We start from the raw sequence: 21,835 nt of genomic DNA on the forward strand, positions 1-21,835 counted from the left end.
GGTGAGTAGAATGAAGCCACTACATCACAGCTGTCTGTTTGCTAAGATCTAACGTGGGAAGAAACAGCCATAAATCAGCCAGGCCACTGCAGCCAGTGAGTCAAGTTCAGGGGAGCATGACAGGATTTCTGACCTGTGAGCCAAAGCCCGGAAACCACAACCCAGAGGAACATGCTCAGAAGAGGGATGCTCGCATTTCCACAGACTGGCTTGAGGATTCAAGCAAGATTAAAACAAAAACAAGACAAAACTGCAACACCAACAAAGAGGAAGAATAGGCACTATGGTCCTACTGGGCTGCCTCTTCAGGGAAGTGTCCAAAGGAGGTGAGCTCATGTGTAACTACCTCCTTTATGTATAATCTCCAATCCGAACAACAAAAAAATAATGCATCTAGGTGATCATTCCCTGTGTGCTGAGACCTGCCCTCTAGACGGGTAAAAGTTCCCTTGGGTCCACTCTGCCTCCCATCAGTATGTTTATTTACACAAGGGGTGGCTTAATAGCCAAGCTCCTCATGTCTATTTCTTGACTACCTGGAGCCCACTGTCTGCCTCCCCCCACACCTGGGCTATATTTAAAACACCACACATTCCTGTCTTTGTACATGCTATTTCCTCAGCCCCAAATGCCCTTTACCTCTTTTTTAGTCTAGCTAATTTTTACTTCCCTTCAAATCTTAGGTCCAGAGCCATCTCTCCCATTCATTCATTCATTCATTCATTCATTCATTCAACAATAGCTCAGTTCTCACCAAGTGCACAAGATACATTCTGTGAGTCCTTCCTCAGTGTTTCCACATACTCTGTACTCACATCTAACAAAACATTTCACGCTAGGCCAGAACTGGTCATTGATGTATCTGTTAAGCTCATTAGATGTTACATTCCTGAGGGCAGATTGTGTCTTGCTCATAGTCTAGCATAGTTTCTAGAATTGAGCGCACAGCGAGTACTCAATAAATGTTTATTAAAGGTTGAATAAAAGAATAACAGTATTGCATTTTTAATTCTGTCCAGGTTGCCACATTCTAAAGGGAATTCTCTGAGCCTTCAAGTTGGCCTGGGATGAAATGTTTTTGTGCACATTACTTAATAAAAAGAGCTCTGGGTCAATTGAAAATTTTAAAGTCAATATAAAATTGATCCTCATCAGCACTTTCTCCTCCAAACATATAGACAAAAGGACACTTCTGAAACATATATATTAGTGTTGTATTTTCTGCTCCAGAGACTCAGTGATCATTGTCACCTCCAAGTTCAGCCCTCATTAATTTAGGGGGCACCCGGCATAATCAGCAACAGGCTTCTCGGCAGCATAAATCAGAGAACGTTCTAGAATTTGGGAGAATCCCTAAGCTGCAAACAGAGCAATTTCCTTTCATGCTCTTTTCTCTTAGAAGTCACTGGGCACTATTTAAATTAAGCTGAAGAGCTTTAGGCTGTATGTCAAGGACATTTCAGAATCATCAACAAATCTGTACTCTTCAACTGTGCAGGGAAAGGGTGTAGACCGCAAAATAAGATCCAAAAGCACTTCCCAGAACTTCCATCCCATCTTTACTCAGTTTAGCAGCCATGCAAATAAAGATGTGCCTGGGGTGGGGGTGGGGGAGAAACAGTCAGCAGAGGAGAAAAACAAAACTCTTCTTGATGGAGGAAACACAGTATGAAAGAGCCATACGTATTGGGTGTGACAGTGATTGGGCATGTCTGGCACATATATGGGTTCATTTCTTGAGGTAATGGCTGTAATGATCTGTTGAGACTATCTTCAGATGGAATTGGGAAAATGGCTCAAGACCTCTTGTTTAAGCATCAGGGATGTGGTATGGGCTGCATGTTTGTGTGTCCCCCAAATTCATATGTTGAAATCCCAATCCCCAATGCCATGGTTTTAGGAGGTGGGGACTTTGGGAGATAATTAGGTTATGAAGGTGGGGCCCTCAGGAATGGGATTAGTGTCTTTTCTAAGAAGAGAGCAGCAGAAAGATGGCTTCCTCTCTGCTCTCTCTGCCGTGTGAGGATGCAAAGAGTAGATGACTATCCTCAAACCGGGAAATAAACCTTCATCAGACGCTGGATGTGCCAGCACATTGGTTTGGACTTCCCAGCCTTCAGATATTTGAGAAATAAATGTCCATTGTTTAAACCACCCTGCCTATGGTATTTTTGTTATAGCAGCTTGAGCTAACTAAGACTTATGTGACTTCTGGGACTGACTTTCCTTTCCTTTAATTCTGTAGTAAGGTGCAGGGTCAGACTGAATGCCTCCTTACCCAAAATCATCTGGTCAAAAACTATAAGCCCTTAGCCTTTGAATATGTGTCTTAAAAGATTTCATTAGGAAGGCTTCACTTTCTCCTAGTGGATATGCAGACTGGACATGGAGTGGGCCTTGATTGCTTGGATGACAAGCTGAATATGCAAAGAAAAAATGGAGGAGACTCCCTAGGATAAACATCCCCAAATTTCAAGTAATGGTCATAGCAACAGAGACCCCCCTCCTGGCTAAAGCTCCAGGTGATAGTTTGGTGGGGGGTAGAGATGGAGGTGGGAAATGAAGGCTGAAGAGGATTATGAAAATTTGCAGTGAGAAAGGAGCTTTATCCCAACGTGCACCCCTTTGAGCTTGGTGGAGGGTGTCAGGCTTTAGCTTCCACTGGATTCTGTCTCTCCTGTTTCCTCAGATGCTAAAATAATCACAGCTAATAGAAAGTGTTGTCTGACACCATCATTAACAGACATCACAATTCCATCCTTACCTTGTTTCTAGCAATTCATAGAGAGTATGTTCATAGACCCAACTGTTAAAGCCTCTCATATTTTGACCCTTGGGGCCTACTTACTATGTGCACACACCAACTATATGAAAATATGATCACATTTAATGTCACAGCAAGACCATAAAGAAAGTGGTACTATTTTCATTTTAAAAATGAGGTTCATAGTGGATAGGACACATGCCCAAATCCACACAGCTAGTGGAGCCAGGGCTTGAACCCATTGCCCTAATCTTGAATTTTTAAATCCATTCAGCGTTCCTATTTTGAAGGCTAAAGTTGAGATTTGTGCTCTTTAGCCTCGTTGAGAAAAGTATTTGCATAAATCCTGAACTTGATGATATCCTCTGGTCTCCAGCCTGCTGTTCCCCCTCTAAACTTGACACTTTCTAGGACGTAGCTTGCACACACACAGACACCCTCTGGCTGTTCCCTCCTGAGATACTTGGAATCATCCTCCTCCACCTGATTCAGTCCCTATCCAAAGCTATTCCTCTTCCTACTTCACATTTAAAAATTTTTTTAATTGATTTACTTTTATATTTACAAAAGCTTTGCATACTCATCATAATATCAGATTTAGAAGAAAAATATCAAGAGGGAAATGAAAGCCTTCCTTATTCCTAATATCTGGATGCTTTGCCTTTTGCCTTTTGTAGATGTCTATGTCTGAATGCCCAAACATAGGGTTGCAACAACTTTGGACCTGTGTTGTATATGAAGTTCTGAAGCATACCTTCATGTGTATATGCCATTAAAAACAAAAACTCTTTATAAACATTTTATTTAATGACTACATATTTGAATGTGAAAAACCTCAGAAAAACATTTTCTTCATATTTTAGGAAAGTTGGGTTGTTTGCCTTTTTCAAAATTGTAAGTAATGTGGAAATAAACTTGTTTGTTCACAAAGCTTTGTAATTTCTATTTTTAGGATGGAATGCTGGAAAAGGCATTCTGAAGTCAAAAGTTATGAAGTCATTTCAGGCTCTCCCAGATAACTTATATGAATTAAATTCTTACCAGTAGCATTCAATTCTACACTAAAAAATCATTTTTCCTGGAGGGTCTCCTCAAAGTGGTCATGAAGGGCAGTCTTTTAGATCATCTTGCACTTGTTTGACTAGAAACTGAGTTGAAGGGATCATATCAAGACATGAGTGTGTTTATCTAGACTGAGCCCATGGTTAAACTGTATCTCCCAGTTCCCTTACAATTAAGTTGGGGCATATGACTGAATTTTGGCCAACAGAACATGGGTGGAAGGAATGTATACCACTTCCAGAAAAGGCCCCTAAAAATCTTGCAGGCATCATCTTCCCTTTTCTCTCCTTCAGAGACCTCAGAAGCCACATGTTAAAGATGACAGTGAAATACGTAAGACAGAAAAAATCTGAGTTCCTGAATGATTGCATGAAGAACAACAATACACTCTTATTGTGTTAAATCTTAGGTTGGGAGGGGTTGTTGATTAAGGCAACTACCATAACTTGTCCTAAATAATACAAGGAGTATCTGATTTGCGCATGGTCCCCAAATCAAAGAGCCTCAGCTGGTTCTTTGTGTATATGCCATAAATCCTTCTTTGACCAGCACGGCTTTTCACAGAGCCCCTGGCATCTAACCCAGTGCTCAGCAGACAGTAGGGCTTACCTGGGTGTGGGCTCACGTATGCTTATGGAATGAATGAAACCACACAGGAGCCTTGTGACTCCAACTGGCCGATACTTAAGCAAGGTTTACTCTGCATCTGAAGTGGATCATCAGCTGGCCTCTGCCCCCTACTGCACGTATGTTCTTCACCCCAGAACAAGCATCTGTACACGGCCTCCCCACAAGAAGAGCCCAGTGCTGGGGACAGTCCTTCAGAACAGAGGCTGTTGTGCAAAGGAGAGCGGTATTCCCTAACACAGTCGTTTCTCTTCTCCTGCTGATGCTAATTACAGTTTGCTAAATGTAAACTGGGGAAGCATCTCGCCTACACAAAAGAGTTCCAGAAATGGTCCTGTTGCCTTCACAGCAACCCGGAGCAGAAAGCTGTTCCTCCTTCTAAGTCTTATATCTTTTCCCCCCAATACATTTGGTAAACATAGAGTGGTATACTTATAGGGAACGTGCGATCACGATTGTCAATCTTCCCAACCATAGGCCCTTTCCTTTGGTTGCTCCCTCTGAGGCAAAGCTGGAGCAGAAGTGGAGGCGGGCAGAAGATACCGCCTGGCTGGCAGGAGCTTTAATTACCCGTGTGTGCAGCACTTACGGTGGCAGTCTGGGAATGCAATTACACAACTAATTATAATGACACAACAAACTCGAGCTTCCTTGAAGGGCCCCCGCCCATGGGACCACCATGTTGTCATTTTGCCGCACAATCATTCCTTTCTTCCATTTTAGTATCACTTGTTGAATCTCCTCCCTCTGTTAAAATCCTTCTCCTCCTTCTAGGATATCACTAAGAGTCACCACCTCCATGCAGCCTTCCCTGGTTTTAAGTGTGATATGTAGCCCCTAGCATCTAACCGCTTGTCCCCATCCAAATGAAGCCACCTTTCCTCTCTGTTGTCATTGGACGTAGCATGGGGCTTTGAGACACTACTTGTAGTGTCTGGGCCGCAGGTGTCAAATCTGGGAAACAAGACTGATGGGTCTCTAAGGTCTTTTCAAGCTTCAAAATTTTATTTTTTTTAGTACTTGGGAATAATTAAAAATATTACAGTATAGTGGGAAGATTGTGGCTTTACACAGTCAACTCAGTTGCTTCTGCCTGAGTGATCTGGGCAGGACTTATCCGACATGTCTCTGGGCCTCAGTTTCCCCATCTGTAAAATGGCAGTAGCGATGATATTACTTCACAAGGCTGCAGAGTAAATTAAACTGGGCCGTGCCTGTGAAATACTTTATAAATAATGAAATTCAGGGTTTGCATTAGCTATCTTCATAAAAAAGCCTGAGTGAGTGAGTCTCTTCGGATTCAGGTAATACCATCACCACTGCTGGGTTACACATCTCAAAACATACAGCTCAGATTCTGAGGCTCGTGCCCACCCATCTCCACAGCCTCCCTACCTGAAGAATAAAGACCTTTATTAAGAATCCCCAGGAAACTTAACACTAACATTCCTGACAACTTGGGCCAGCCTTTCATGGGCACCGACCATTTGTTAAGCATTAGCTAGGCACTCACCACGTACAGAGTGAAAGAATTACAGGCTTATGGTCAAGTCCTGGATTTGCAAATGAATATTTATGTGATCTTGAGAAAATTGCTTCACTTTTCAAATCTTTGTTTCCTTGTCAATAAATCAGTGGTAATAGTGCCTCCTATGAAGGATTGTTGTGGAAATTAGAACGTAGCCACCCACGTAAAGCGCAGATGCAATACATAGAAGGCGCTCAACAAAAATTAGTCTCTTTCTCCTACTTCCCCTTCCTCTTCACACCAAGAATCTAGAATTCCACAATATGAAACATTCATACAAATAAATAGGCGTGTGATAGATGATGGGTGGCTCCTCGGGGAGTGATGGCGGGGAAAGATTTTGCAGGAATCTCTATCCCAGTATCACAATGGGACCCCTGCACGAGCCTTTTACCCACTGTGCTCATCACCGCGATATTTTACAGCAAGCATTTATTTTTTTTATTTAAAAAAAAGATTATTCTCAATGATGCATGTGATAAATATGCCAGCTTTACATCTTTCAGAAATATTAAAGGTTTTCCAGCTCAATGTTCGACAGGCTTGATTAATCTTTTCCACACAGAAACGTTTAGGAAGATAGCTATAGTTGGGTTTTAAAGCTCCAGGAGTGCTGTTTGATAGAGGTAAAGAAAAGGTAAAGAGCTTTCAAAGAGGGGGAGAGATTCTCATGCCACGCAGGATAGACAGAGAATCCGAAGACCCGGAAGGCTCCGCAGTGTGCTGGAGAGCTGGGAGCTGGGGTGGGGTGAGAGGGGGAGATCAGTGCTGTAAAACCTCTCTCCTCTGGAGGGGTTTTCAAATGAAAGGCACACCTCTGGCCAGGCCACATTAGTCTGTTTTCTTCTCAGCTGGGTTCCCAAATGGGTGACGTAGGAGGGGGCAGCCCAACAGCAGTACAAACCAGAGAGGGATGCAGTGGAAGGTACCTTTGCCCTTGTCATGGTCCAGGACTATTCATCAGCCCCCCGCCTGCTCTCTCAGTCGCCAGGGCTATTTCCCGTGCAGGCCTCTCCAATCCCCAACCGGAGTTTCAGGTCCTAAACAGGAAATAGGTCTTGGCTATTTTTTGTCCCTCAGCACCTGCCGTAGCTTTTGTATTTAGCAGGTGCCTAGCAAACATCTGTTCAACAGAGTTGGTGTTTACTAAATCCTTGACTAAATGGTCTAAGGCTATCAGTGGGGCAAAACTCCGACTTAAGAATCGAGCTTTAAAAATTACTAACACATTCCGCCTCCTTCTGATTCCCATTCCACAAAAGAAAACTGAGCTTAGAAATGAAACGATTGAGATTTCCAAGTAAATCCGCATCTGACAAACAGTTGTTGAGCACTACGACCATCCTGGGTGACGTGGACATGGTCCCTAGCCCAGCCACAAAGCCTGGGAAAGGAGCTTTGTCGTCATGTGGGAGGCGCCAGGGTTGACATGTATATGGGAAGCCATGCAGGATAAAGGGAGGTACACCAAACCAACCATTTCTGTTCATGGGCAATGTTAAAAAGAGAAAAAAAATAAGCTTTGAGAATGAGCAGCAGGCACTTGAGCTGCACACTGAAAGATGATGGGAAGGGAACCTAGGGAAGGATGCCTGCCTCCCCGTGTCATGTTCGCAGTCTGGATCTGTGAATTTTCATGTAAATCCTAAATGGAATGCCTGCTCTGCTAATCAGCCTCCCCCACAAAACCTTCAAGCATCAGCCCATTCGGCTCTGATGTTTCCTTTGACACCTGGGTCAATCTCCAACGCCAGCTCCTACTTCATTTTTATGGAGGCATTTCCCAGCACAAAACACCGACATATTTGCCACACGATATTATGGGGGGCAAAGGTGTAATTCAATTATGTGACTTAATCAGTTCAAATGGCTAATGTACAAGGATCTCAGGATGCCATCCAGCTTTCAACTGAGGGGGAATAATTGTCCATAATTTCTTAATTCTCCCACAAGACACTTTAAATTAAAGGATGTCAATTTGCAAAGCCAGACTGCATTGTATTCTTAAATTGGGCCTGAAATAGCCACAAGATGAAGGGTAATAAGGCAGAGAGCAGAGCCCAGAGTGCCTGGTGCTGTGCAAAATTGTTTAATACGGTTGGACCCTTTAATCTTCATATCTATTGATGCAGAAAGCAGCATATTTCTGTCACTTATGATAAGAAACATTACTTTTTAAATTCCTTGGTGAGGCCTGCAGATCTTAGGCAGCCAAGATAGCAGGAATCTCTATTTCTGTGTCTGTGAACATTCCTTTTTTTCCCTTAAATTGGTTTTATTCTAATCCATTTAGTCTCCAATCTAAGTCAGAGACAAGCAACCCTGAATGGAGTCACACAGGACGACAAAGGCTTGTGCCTTTCAGTTCTCAGGTTCTACTGGCCAGCACTGCCTTGAATAAGTCAGTGATTAAACAAATAATGGACCTGAGAGAATTAACTAGTACAGGGCAGGCAGTTAGTTCCAGAAAGTGAGAGAATTACAACAGCTTTCGAGAGATACAAAATCATGCTCAAAAGTGGAGGGTGCAGAGGGAGGAGAAGGGGCGACTGGAACTATTTTCATAAAAGAATGAAGCATCTGACTCACACGCGTCCTAGAGAACGGCTTGGCCAATACGTCCAGGCTGGGTGGGGGCGACACTGGGGAAAGGCGGGCCCCGAGGTCTGGACTGAAGAAATTGGATGTTTTCCCAAGACTGCCAGGGCCGCGAGTCAGGAATCGTCATCGAGAGAAGCCAAGGACATAGCTGCGATGAAAGAAGTGTATGTCAGTTTTGAAAGCAAACCAACGGAGGAGGAAGGAGGAGGAAGCACGGAGCTGTCGCAGTGGAGCTCGGAGTGAGTGGCTCGGGGCGCAGCGTCCTTCTGGAGCGTATGTGACGCACGAGGTGAGCCTGGGCACAGAGATCGTGAGAACCGTGCCGGGCTAAACAGAGGGGATCTGCCCGCGCCTCTGCGCCTAGTATCGTGCTAGGCAATGTGGAGGGTAGAACCTAAGCAAAAAACATCCATCAGTCTTTAGTCTAAGAATTTGGACTGGGTTATACAGGCTAAATTTCAAAAGGTACAAATTATACATTTTTCCCTTGAGTGAATCTATCTATAGGATAAATGCCTAGAAGTAGAATCATGGGGTTAAAGAAACATCTTCGAAATTTTGATAGATACTGTCAAATTACCACCCACAACGTCTGTATAATTTTACACTCTCTTCAGCAATATATGAAAAGATACCTTTCCCACACCCTCACCAACAGAGCCAGTCACAGTTCTCTGTTTAAAGAGACATGAGACGTAAGGCATAACAGTGACAGTCATAATGCTAATACTTAAAGAATGATCACAGCATTTTAAGTACAGTTTTTAGTCTCTCTGTATATTAATCCATTTATTCCTAGCAACAACCCACTGATGTAGGGACCATTATTATCATCTTTAAACAAATAAGGAAATAGAGAATTTAAGAATCTTGTTCATGGCCACAGCTATGAAGGAAAGACCTGGGATTCTCACCCTGGCACCTGGCAATTCTTCAAAGCCCAAACTCTTAACCATTAGCAATTATTCCAGGAGGTGGGATGTTATCTATGGTATGTGTTATAACAGGTGCACACAAATGGGAAACCTGAGGTGGGGACGTATATACAGGAAATCAGAGAGACCAGTTCTTTTCATTTTAATGAAAGTAGACACAGGCTATTAACTGGGAAAATGTTGGGCTATAGTGATTGATAAGCACAACTCTGAGAACACATTGACACATTTTTCATATTTTTTTCTTACCTCTTTCACTGTAAAAATCATTCTATAAATGTTCATGATGAATTAGAATGGTTAGAGCTGTGAAAATGAACATGTGGTGCGGTCAAGAGAGCATGGCACTTTAAGTAACAAAGACTGGTTCAAATCCAAGTTCTCTCACTCTAGCTGGATGACCTTAAGCAAGTTATATAACTTTTCAAATGGGGAAAAAAATGAGCCTATAAACCCAGAAAGATTTTATAACAACTAAGTAATAAATATCATTAGTTGTAAATAATGTCTACCTACCTATTTGACCTTTTTCCCTGTTTGTGTTTAGAGACCCTCTGCTTTCATCAAATTAGTGTATTTACTTTTCTTAAACATGATGAAATTTGTCAGTCCGCTCTCATTTCTGCATCCCAGCGTCTCTTGCTAAAATACTCCCCCGAGTCCTCTCTGTAAGAATTCTACCATTGCCCTGGCCTGTGTGCTCATTTGGTTAGAGCATCGTCATGTACACTGGAAGGTGGTGGGTTCGATCCCTAGGAGGGGCCCATGTGGGAGGCAACAGATCGATGTTTCTCCCTCTGTCTCTCTCTTTCTCCCTTCCTCTCTGTAAAATCAACTTTAAAAAAATAAATAAAAAAGAATTCTACCGTTAAGCCAGCTAGGTCTGCATCAGATGCCACCAACTACACAAACTGCTTCTTGACCAATGCCTTTTGCAGAACCTGCCCCTAAGTGGTTTGAGTTCCTAAGTACTATTGAATTCCTAAGGATTATCGGAGGCTACTACTTTTAAGACATTAATCATCATAATACCAGTAGTTAACAAGTGCTTAGGCATGTACCAGGCACAGTTCTAAGCACTTTATATATTTTCTGTCTCAGTTAATCTTCTCCACTTGTGATCGGTCTGTTATTATCCCTACTTAGACACAGTCATGAATGTCAGTCATACTTGCAGGTCTTTCCTGCACAGCTGGACTGAAGGCTCAAAAGGGCAAAGAGGCTTTGAGCATAATATTTAAACATGTAGGCTTTGAAGTTAAAGAACCTGGGTTCCACTCTTGGTCCTGATCCTACTGCTGTGGGATATTTGGCAGGTTACCTAATATCTCCAGGTATCAATTTTAATTTGGAGAAGGGGATGTTGATAATACCTACTTTGAAGAGTCATTATAAGGCTTAACTGAGTTTGTGCATATAATGATTTGAAACAAGGTGTGGCAAATGGTGAGCATTTAAGTGCCAGCTTATATGATTATTTAAATAGCTATACAGGTTTTCCAACAAAAGGCTTGCTTCACAACTTTGCATTCCTGTCCCTCTGCCTATCCCACATTTCCCCACATTCATCCATCATTTCACTGCCCACTCAAAGAACTTAAGGCCTGGGTCTCCAGGATCTAGCTCCAGCATCTCCTGCCCCCTCTCCAGGGACAGTGCCCTCTTTCACCCCCTCTATTACTTTGTGCCCAGCTCTCTTGTACCACTCATCTCACTATGCTGCAATTCCTTGTTACAATTCCTGCTCGGAACTATGAGCTCCCTGAGGGTGGCGATGATGTCTTAATTATTTTTAAATCCCTAATACTTTAGTACACTACTAGCACAAACGGGGTGCTCACTATATGTCAGTTAAATAAATAAACAGATGTATTAAAAATAAATAGTCAGCCCTGGCTGGTGTGGCTCAGTTGGTTGGGTGTCATCCTGTGCACCAGGAGACTGTAGGTTTGATTCCTGGTTAGGGCACGTGCCTGGGTTTCGGGCTCGATCCCTGGCATGGGTGTGTGGGAGGCAGCAGATCAATATTGTGCTCTCACATCAATGTTTCTCTCTCTCTCCTTCTCCCTTCCTCTCTCTCTCTCAAAATCAATAAGCTATTCTTTAAATAAATAAATAAATAAATAAACAAACAAATAAATAAATAAATGCCTCAAATGATAAGAGGGGGAAAGTTACCTATTCTTAGCTCAATACTGTAGAATGCACTGAAAATGAGTCATTCAACCTCTCAATCAAAGCTTAGAAAAGAAACTCTACTAAAACTAAATGTTTTATAAAAATAGAGGAGAGGGTTCAGTCAGGGACCCATGGCCTTGCTGTCGGCCACACATGCACTCCCCACGCTGCCGAGCTACCGATCAACACTGCAAAACGGTAGAATCACCAGCAGTCCATAAACGCAAGACACTAACAGGCACACTGACTGCTCAGATATAAGCAGAGCATTGTGGAAGGAAAATAATAATTAACTCATAAGGAGAGGGGCAAGTAAACATTCTATTAATAGGGGGGAAAATCCCAGATGAATATAATCTCCTTCCATTGCGTTATGAGCATTAAAATTAATGGTGTTGGTTTTTCTGTGGTTTGGGTAGTCATTGTATTTAACAAGCCGAAGTTAACTTCACAGGGAAAAAGGAAATAAATTAAATGTGCCGGTGTCTCCGGAAACTTCATTTTCTGAGTGAATAGCCAAGTTGATGCACATCACCAGAATGTCTGACAATCAGTTTTCCATACTGGTGTGTTCTAAATGGGAAACGAAGCCAACTCTTCATTTAAATTATATTGCAAATCACTTCTTGCCTGCTGAATGGCATTCAGCTGCAGTAGGTGGCTTTCACTGTAGGGCCCCCAAATATGACATTGGCTGATTAATGCTAATTTGAAATGTTTTCTTTGGGGGGTTGGGGGGTGGGCACATTATCTTGGTGCCTGTGAGGCTGAGGGAATTTTACGGTGGGTGACTGACTCAAAGGCCAACAGCATATTTGCCATCAGATAAAAATGCACATTCACAAACATACCAAGACAAGTCAATTATTCCCTGATTCACTGTTCCCTGGGTCCCTTTGTGTAAAGAGAACTATTTATACTCCCCATCAGATGGGTACACAGAATCACAGTAAACCAGCCCCTGATTTCACTAGTCTATATTATATTTCCCAGGGCACCTTCCTCTGTGGAAGTCATTAGTTTTGGTCTTTTTGTTCCCGATTTATCAAAACAGACATTTTGCTAAGTGAGCTCAGTTTTAGTCCCAGACACAAAACAGTTAGGAGACACAATTTTGACCAACTGCAAAAAAGAAACAAAACACGTGTTGCAGTCTTTTGGTGTGGGTGACTGGGAATCTGTATTTCTCTGCCTTGATAACTGAAAGGAGTATAATCACTAAAATCAGTGCTCAAAAGTTTATGATTTTTTAAAAAAATATCCTTATTGATTTCAGAGAGAAAGGGAGAGGAAGAGAGAGATAGAAACATCAATGATGAGAGAGTCATTGATCGGCTGCCTCTTGCACACTCCCCCCCAATGGGACTGGAGCCCGCAACTCGCGGGTATGTGCCCTGACCAGGAATCGAACCTGGATCTCCGGGATCCTAGGTTGATGCTCAACCGCTGAGCCACGCCTGGCTGGGCTTAAAAGCTTATCATTCTTTTCCCCTTCCCCAGCTTAATAGTTCAAAGAAACAAAGCAACCCATCCTTGTCTTTTAATTACTCCCAATGCAACGCACTCCAGTCAGATCGCTCAAAAATAAGGAAATTAATCAGAACCAACATCTGAAAAAATTAACATGACCCATCATATTTCACTTGTTAAGCCAGCAATACTCTTTGAAAAGAAAATAATGCCTGGTGTAACTTCTCTACCCTGGGGGTAGCCCTGCTCCCGGGTGCCTAGCTGCACGGAGCACGCTCCCTGGACATCGTTGTCATTGACCATAAGGAGTGTGTGTTGCCGAGCTGGGAGTGTTTGAGTCAGACGGCCTGGCATGGAATCCTAGTAACTGTTTCATTCCTTTTATGAGCCTGAGTTTCCTTCTTGCAGGGTTGTTGTGAGGATTTGAGGTGAACTAAATAACTTGCCTGTTATAAAGTAGACACACCATAAATGAGAGCTATTATTACAGTGTCTTTAAAACAGAACCCCCTTTCTGCCTTTACCTGTTTCCCTGCCACACTAGCACCATAATCAGTGAGTAGTACCAGGGTATCGGTCCTCAGTACTCTAACGGGCTAATTTATATATACATAAATAACCAGTGTGCCATCAGGCCACATTTTCTGTTGTGTGTTTAAGTCCATGTATTTCAATAGCTGAAAGCTCATTTCCACGTGCGTCTTTGACCTTTAAAATTACTGAGCGTACTGTTTTCAAGTGACAGGGTCTTTTCCATACCTGACACTGATTTGCAAAATTAGATGTCCAGAGGGCTGAAACATAATTTTTATGAACAAGACAACAGTGTAACAAGCTGAGGACTATCTCATTAAACTTGACGACAGCCAAGTCTTGGTGGCCATCAAGTGACCAGCCTTCTGCAGTCACAGGCTTGTGGAGCAACTCAGGGCCTTTAGGCAGGGGAGCCAGGGACAGGCCTCTGTGAGCAGGTTGCACAGCCCTCGTGAGTACATGAGGCGCTGCACATGGAGTGAAGCAGCAGTTCTCAAACTGCATGTGAGAGTCACCAGAGGAACACTGCAAACTACTGAAGTTCAGGCTCCACCAGACCGAGTGCATCACAGACTCTGGGGGTGGACACTTTACGCTGGAAAGTTTTTACAAAGCTCTCCAGGTTATTGTAATGTGTAGCCCAAGTTGAAAAAAAAAAAAAAAAATCACTGGAGTAAAGAAATATCTTGATTGGCTGATGGTCTTTCTTTTCATAAGAAGGCTGAAAAATATGGAAGCAACAGCTGGAAAAACAGAACACAAGAAAGAAGAGAGGGAGCAGGAAGAATGGGGTGGGTCTCATGGTGGGGGGAGGAGGGTAAATGGTAATTTAAGCAGGGAGTGGTGCCACCCTGAGGATCTTGTGATGGGAATCTGGACAGCAGCCATGGACATACACTCCCTCTCTCCAGCCTCTCAATTTTTAAAATGTGCTCAAAAGAATTACCTAGGGGTCTTGTTAAAATGCAGGTTCTGATTCAGTACTGGGGTAGGGCCTGATGTTTTGCCATCCTAACAAACCCCAAAACATGCTGACACTGCTGGTCAGGAACCATCCTGTAAGTAGGAAGATCTGCTATCAACTACTGTGGGAACCTCCCCTAAATAACCTCCCTTCACTCGCCTGCCCCAAGGAATGAGGTGCATCTGATAGGCCTAGCTTGCAATCAGATGATGACAATAATGGCAATTAATACTTACCTAGTGCTCACCTTGAACCAGGCATTGTTCTAAGTGCTTTACAAGTATTAACTCCTTTAGTCAGCACAACCACCCTACAAAGTAGGTTACTATTGGCAATTAGCATTATCACTTTTATTGTGAAGGCGGGAAACAAGCACAGAGAGGTTAAATACCTTACTCAGGGTCACACAGCTGGTAAAGACTAGAGGTTGGCTTAAACCAAATAATTTAAATGCATATATGCATTGCCCATGGACACAGACAATAGTGTGGTGAAGGCTGGAGGTGGAGGAGGGGCAAGGGGGGATGGGGAATATCTGTAATACTATCAACAATAAAAATATAAAAAAATAATTTTTTTTAAAAGGGGTAAACTCAGTCTGGATTAATTTTACTACGTGATGTGCAGCATAAAACGCCTAATGGCTTGGAGGGGGCAGGGAGGGAGGAGAGGTTTATCAGTTCCACCAATTAAATCTTTACAGCCTGTTCAAATAATACACTTGGGTTATACTGTTTAAAGACAACATAGTAAACCGGTCTGAGATAATTGTAGCACGTTGCTGCAATGCAGAACTCTAGCTCACTGGAAAAGCCTGCAAAGCTTACATTGCAAGTATCTGTAATGGGTGGCTATGTATTAATTATTCCCAGAAGAAAAGACTGAAAGAATATGGTGGTCCTTTGAGAGCTGAATAAACATAGTGAAGCACTGTGGGGGTTTTTTCTCTAAAAAAATAAGTCCTTTTCAAATTATAAATGAAACTCAAGTCTACGGATGACTGTCAATAACAATGGCCAGCACAGCGTCCATTGCTTACATAGTGTCCATGCACCAAGCCCCCTGTCCTAAGCAGTGATACATATTTACTCCTTCAATCCACAGGACATACCCATGAGGCAGGCACTATGATTTCATCATCCTCATTTGATAAATGAGGAGCTGAGGCACAGAAAGGGTAAGTCACTTGGCCAAGATCACACAGCCAGTAAGTGCTGGAACTTAGGCTTGAAGGCAGGCACTCCGGTTCCAGGGCTGTGGCTTTAACCCCTGTCCTATGGCCTCTAGAAAATCTGCAAAATAAGTAACTGTATTCAATGAGAGGGAGACCCCATATTTTAAATTTTGTTGTACTCCCAGCATAATTGGCGTCACAGAGTAGTCTAGTTCTGCTGATAAGCTGATACTGGATACTGAGCCTGCTACCCACTGTTATGGAGTAAAGGAAAGAAACAAAATCAGAGATAGGAACTGAGTACTCGACAATATCCTCATACCAATGATGCATGCAAACACAAAAATGCATACTGCTTTTTTCTTTTAAAAGACTCTGCAGAACCTCAACAAAATTTTACATAGCTTTAGATCCTGTAGAAGAGTTACAAAAACTCAGTTTTCCTAAAATAAGGGAGAGAACATTTTAGAGGAAAGCATGCATGTAGCTACACCAAACTATTGACTCTGAAACCTGGTGGGTGTATAAGCCAACCAAACTCCTGGCTGGCAGTAGGGACAAGACCTAATTCACCATGTACTGGCAGAGCCAATGATAGTGCCTGGCACACAATTCACGGGATAAAGCAGGCTGAGTGAGATGGGCCTATCCCTTGAAGCCCCCGCTTTATGGCTTACAGGTCGTGTGACGTTGATTATGTAACTTAACCCTTCTGGGTCCCAGTTTTTCCACGTGTAAACCAAGCATGATATAGTCTACCCTGCATCATTATCTGGGTATGGGGCGCAGAGTGATCCTAAGTTAATGCTCACCCACTCAGTAAGTGATAACTGCTACTACTAATATTAATACCTCTACTATTACTATTATTATTACATGCTTATAGATTTGAAAACTAGCGTTAAGGCCAAACAAGTTAGGAAAAAATGACTTTATTATTAACACATGATTACAGTCAGTTTTTTTATAGAGGAAATATATTCTGTGCCAGTTAACAGAAACTATTGGACCACAGTGACTTCGTAGAGAAATTTGAGAGACAGCGTATTAGTTAAAGGGTCTCAGTTCTCTCATTTTTAAGATGGGAGTGTTAACAATAACCTGCCTTGTGGACTTGTTGAGTATTAAATGAGATGGTATATGTAATTCACTTAGAAGTGCCTAACAGTATGTGAGAGCTAAATAATTGTTAATTATTGTGATGATTATTCTGATTTTTCACTGTGTGTGTGTTTAAGGCAAAATAAGGAAATTAGCAAAAGCATGAAACACTGGGCTCCTGGTTTGTGTCTGCATGTGGCTAACACTGTAACCAACTCCAAAGAAGAGAGAGAATTGCCCCTCTCATTATATTCTAGCACTGGGCAACTCAGAGATGCTGTCTGGCAATCCTAATAGCTACAGGCTGGCTATTTAATGACTTACAAAAACAACAAGAAAGAGGAACCATCATTTGATGCCTAAAAGTGACACAAAATGAAAGAGAAGGTTTGAGTGTGTAAAAACGTATTGTTCCGTTCCTTAAGGCAATTAGTGTAATCGGGGGAGATGGAGCACAGTGTGCTGGCATATCCGGGAACTCCTTCTTCTGTTCTATCAAAGGAAAATATATATTTTCACCTTCAGAAAGGTTAGGTAATTATAAATGTATTCTCCTTACTCATAATATTTTAAGCAAGTAATTGTTGCCCATGGGAAAATGTTTAATTATTTCTGATGAACAGTAGTGGCACAGAAACAAGAGAACATGACAGGCAGAGAGTGGAAACCGCAGCCCGATTCTTAATTGTGTGGGAATCTTGTCTTTTCATTGTGGAGAAAAAAATCCCATATTGATTTTTCTCTCAATTGATTTCACAAAATTTTCAGTTTAGCCACGCTGAGTCTCTCCAATTATAGCATCTTGATTTCCATGGCTAGAGCCTGCCTGGTGCCTTCGTGAAAGAAATCTCACACCTTGTAGGGGTGGGCTGCCCAGCTACAGCTAGTCCCCTTTCACGGACACTGCAGCCTCATGACTGTGCCTCTCCCTTCCCCTGGGCCAATGTATATATGTATATATAATATATCTTTATTGATTTCAGTGAGAGGAAGGGAGAGAGAGAGAGAAACATCAATGATGAGAGATGCATCCTTGGTATTATTGGGAAAATGCATGGGTGGCCTTTCTCTGTTGCTAGTGGAAGTGGGGTTCTTGGGATGCTGCTGGAATAAGCATTTCTGGAGGCCCCCACAGGAGGATGAGATGTTGTAGAAAGGCTTTATTTGCATGGAATTAAATGTCTTGGTTTGCAAAATCCCATTTCCCTTAAACCAGGCCTGGAAGATGCACAGCTAGGGATTCAGCAGAGCTAGAAGCAAAGCCAGTGTCCAGACTTTCCATTCCATGGTGGAGCTGGATGCAGTGTAGCATTAAGTTAGTTGCAGTCCATTAGTCCATTGTGTGTGGGGTCCACATGGCTGTGGGCCATGAGGGAGGGTGCAGGAGTGTGAGAGTCCTGCAGCCAGGAGCGTGAACCAAGAGGGCAAGAGAGAGAACCCCTTTGTGTAGGAGTTTATATATTTCAGATCTTCCCCTGCTTGCAGTGGCCATGTCTACTCTGGCCAATGACCTGTTCCCAGGTATGACTGACAGACAAGTATCTTCCCTATTTCACCCAGAGTTTACTGGGCATACCTATAATATTTTCCTTCACTTTGCTCCTTCCCTGTTAATTAATAACCAGGTTATTTACAACACCATCATTGGGATTACACAGACAGGTGGAGGAACCGTTTCTCACTGTCCCTACAGGATGGAAACACATTAGAGGAGGGGGCTTTGGGCAGCTTGCAGATGAGAAGCACTGTGTTATGGATGGGAAACCCAAGATCCAGCTGGGGAAGTGGCTTCCTGGAAGCTACCCAGCAAAAGCAGGTCATAAAAGAAGATCTTTGGACTCCGAACCCAGTATTTGGGAAGGGAAAGAGAAGCAAATTGCACTGGGAAGAGCACAGGTTTCAATCCCACTGGAGTTGACATACAATCTGAGAACTGGTCCTGCAGAAAAACACTGATTTCCAGGCCACATACAGAAAGTGGCTGATGGGATAGCAGACAGGGGACTGCAGACAAGCTGCGTTAGGCTCTCTGCTTGCAGGTGGTACTTATTGCCTCCACTCAGGGCGGCCTAGCCGGGCAGAGAGCAAGCAACTTGGGAATCACGCAACCCTGAATTCAAACGGCCTTTCCTCACAATGCGGTGGAGTCGGCATCATGATCACATTTTACATATTTAGGAATCTGAGGCTCAGACAAGTGAAGGGGCCTTCCCGAGACAAAGTGTGACTGGGACTTCAACCCACCTCACTTTCATGCCTACCACAACCACCTGCTGGAACAAATCCATAAAAATATTTTTTTTACATTTACAAAGTGATAATAACTCTAAAATTGGTCATTTCCCACCTTAATTTTTAATTCACTCATACATTAGAAACTGCTTATAGACATTATGGTGCTAGTCAAGTTTTCTTAAAAGAAAACTTTTATTAAGATAATTGTAGATTCACATGAAATTTTAAGAAATAATAGTAAGGTCCCATGTATATAATAGTCAAATTTTTAATGAAAATTTTATATCAAATATGGGAGACTTTGGACCAAGGAGACTTAATAAAAAGAAAAGCATTGTCGAGCAGCCCATACAGTGGTTAAGTCTGTAGACCTTAGAGCTCCGTGTTCTGGGTTCAAATTCCAGCACCACCGCTTGTCAGCTTTGCAGTCCCCAGGGATTTACTGGCTTGTTTCCACACTTGTGAAAAAAGGATGTTCATAGCCACCTGACTCATAGGATTGTTGTGGGATTTAGTGAATCCATATACATGAGGTGCTTAGAACATCTAACCAGCTGACCTTTGACCTTCCTGGCATGAATCTACATTTTTGTGTGTATATCCTAACTCAGAAAACACACTCAAATCTTTCCCCATCTATTCCATGCCCTTTGTGGGAAAGGTTTGTCCCAGAGACTGGAAATAAGGGTGGAGTTTTTTGTTTCAACTTAACTGACATTTGCATAACGGTTTTATTTATCCATATCATCAATAAGTGGGTTCTTTCATATGTAGAAAATTCAATTTTTTCAATACCAGATTTCCCTGCTTGTGGGGAAGATATTCAAGGACACCAGCAGTTTCTTACAAATGTGAGGGTTTTCTTCCTCGCTTTCTTTTATGAAGTCTCCAATAGAGAGTGCGTGGTAAAAAAAAATTCCTTATGAAATAGAGCCATCTCCTCATTTCATTTGTGTGTGAGGTTTATGTGTTCTAAACCAACAGGGATGAGAATTGCTTCTGGATCCTGCAGGCAAAATGAAAAGTGTATGATCTGACTTCATTGTCAGATGTGGAAGTCCTTAGAAAATCCTCTCTCTCTGTCGTATTCAGCAAACACCTCTCGAAAGAACATAAGCTGTGTTTGTCCCTGTGTTATATACTGGCAAACAATTAGGGCAGGTGAAGGTTTAACACAGCAAAGGGGAAAGCAATGGAAGGTGTCTTGGGTGTCACTAGGTTCGATGCCCCCCCCACCCCAAACCATTCACATACACAGACCACCACCACCTCACTGGAGGAGGGAACCAGACACCATAAAATGGCAATTACATGCTGATCTGCACAGACCACGGAGTAGTGAGTGACAGACCAAAACGATTCTTCAGAACCCCTGTGATACTTTCATTCCACCTTTACTCTAACTCTTGCACAAAGCACAGCCTTTGTTTCATGACCCTGCTCCCTGAATCGACAAGTATATTTACTTCTGGACATGCAATGCCCATAGCTGAGTTTCTCTCTGGGGCTGCTCAGGAAATACACTCCCAATGGAATCAAGTGCAAACCTTCTGTCTCCCCGGCATGTGCTTTCTATCCTAGACTATCCTGCCAGCTTCCAGAATTCCTGTTTTTCAAGGGCGGGTTTGTAAAAGGCAGTGTTGAGGTAGGGTTGGGGATAAATATCACAAGTGCCACCAGGCACAGGCTCATGGCAGAGTTATTAGGGAAAAGGCAAGCGCTGGCCTAGTAGGAGGGAGGCAGTCCCCCAAGGAGAGGTGGTGCTTGGGCTGTGCGCTGTGGGATGTTAGCTGCCCCAAGAGAAGACCTCAGTTCCCTGCTATGTCTTTATTTGGGGCAGGGATAGGAATTACCTGACCACTTTGGGAAAGCTCAATATTTGTTATCAAGGTGTCAGCCTCCAAGAGTGAGGAATGCTCTGTTCTAGGATGTTAGCCAGTCTCCAGGGAGTCTGCACAGCAGACAAGGCTGGACAACTTTAGCAAGACTGCAGGGGTCGCTCTGAGGACACACTGGCTTGCATCTCCTCAATGAAAAAATATGCTTCCTTCACTAGGTTTAGACCTTTGTCCATTTGGTCAACCAGGGTGAGTGTTTAAGTCCCTGACCCTGCTCCATGGTGATGGATAGTAGTATCACTGTTTATGATGGGTCTCCTTAATGCTATTTCTTCTTTCAGAAGGCCTTCCTGACTTCCCAGTAGCAGCCAGTATACCTCAGTGCATTTGTAATCACTTGGCCAATACCCCTCTTCCTTGCTAGGTGACCAGTTCCATGGGGGCAGGGACCATAATTTCCACTTTATTGTAATGTTCCTCAAACCTAGCATAGCCCTGGTACACAGTAGGTGCTTAATAAACACTTCTGAATAATGACTGGCAAAAGACAAAATACTTTTAAGACAAAGTACTTTTTATATGTATTAACTATGTGTTTAGTTCTCTCACGATCCATGGAAAGGAAAATTATTACTCTAATTTTACCAATGAGATAAACTAGAAATTAAAGAGGTTAAGCTGCCTAGTAACAAGGTGGAGAATTAGTCAAGTTGGGACAACTCAGTCCAACTCACTTGCTACAATTACGTGACCTTCCTCCTTGCTCTTTAAATCATCTCTCTATTCACCTAAACCCCAAAGATAAAATCAGAATCACCAGCCCC

At 42.7% G+C, this 21,835-nt stretch overlaps 1 protein-coding gene across 1 annotated transcript in view; it reads right to left on the reverse strand.

The window, feature by feature from the left end:
• The window catches only part of DAB1 (DAB adaptor protein 1), an 895,228-nt gene that overhangs the window by 620,724 nt on the left and 252,669 nt on the right, over positions 1 to 21,835 (reverse strand). Inside the window, exon 2 of the mRNA XM_081144806.1 lies at positions 8,571 to 8,730. The gene's annotated coding sequence lies outside the window, so the exon portion shown is untranslated. The remainder of the gene's footprint in view (positions 1 to 8,570; positions 8,731 to 21,835) is intronic.

Source organism: Miniopterus schreibersii (genome assembly GCF_964146895.1).
Source record: "Miniopterus schreibersii genome assembly, chromosome: 8".
Classification (NCBI taxonomy): Eukaryota; Metazoa; Chordata; class Mammalia; order Chiroptera; family Miniopteridae; genus Miniopterus; species Miniopterus schreibersii.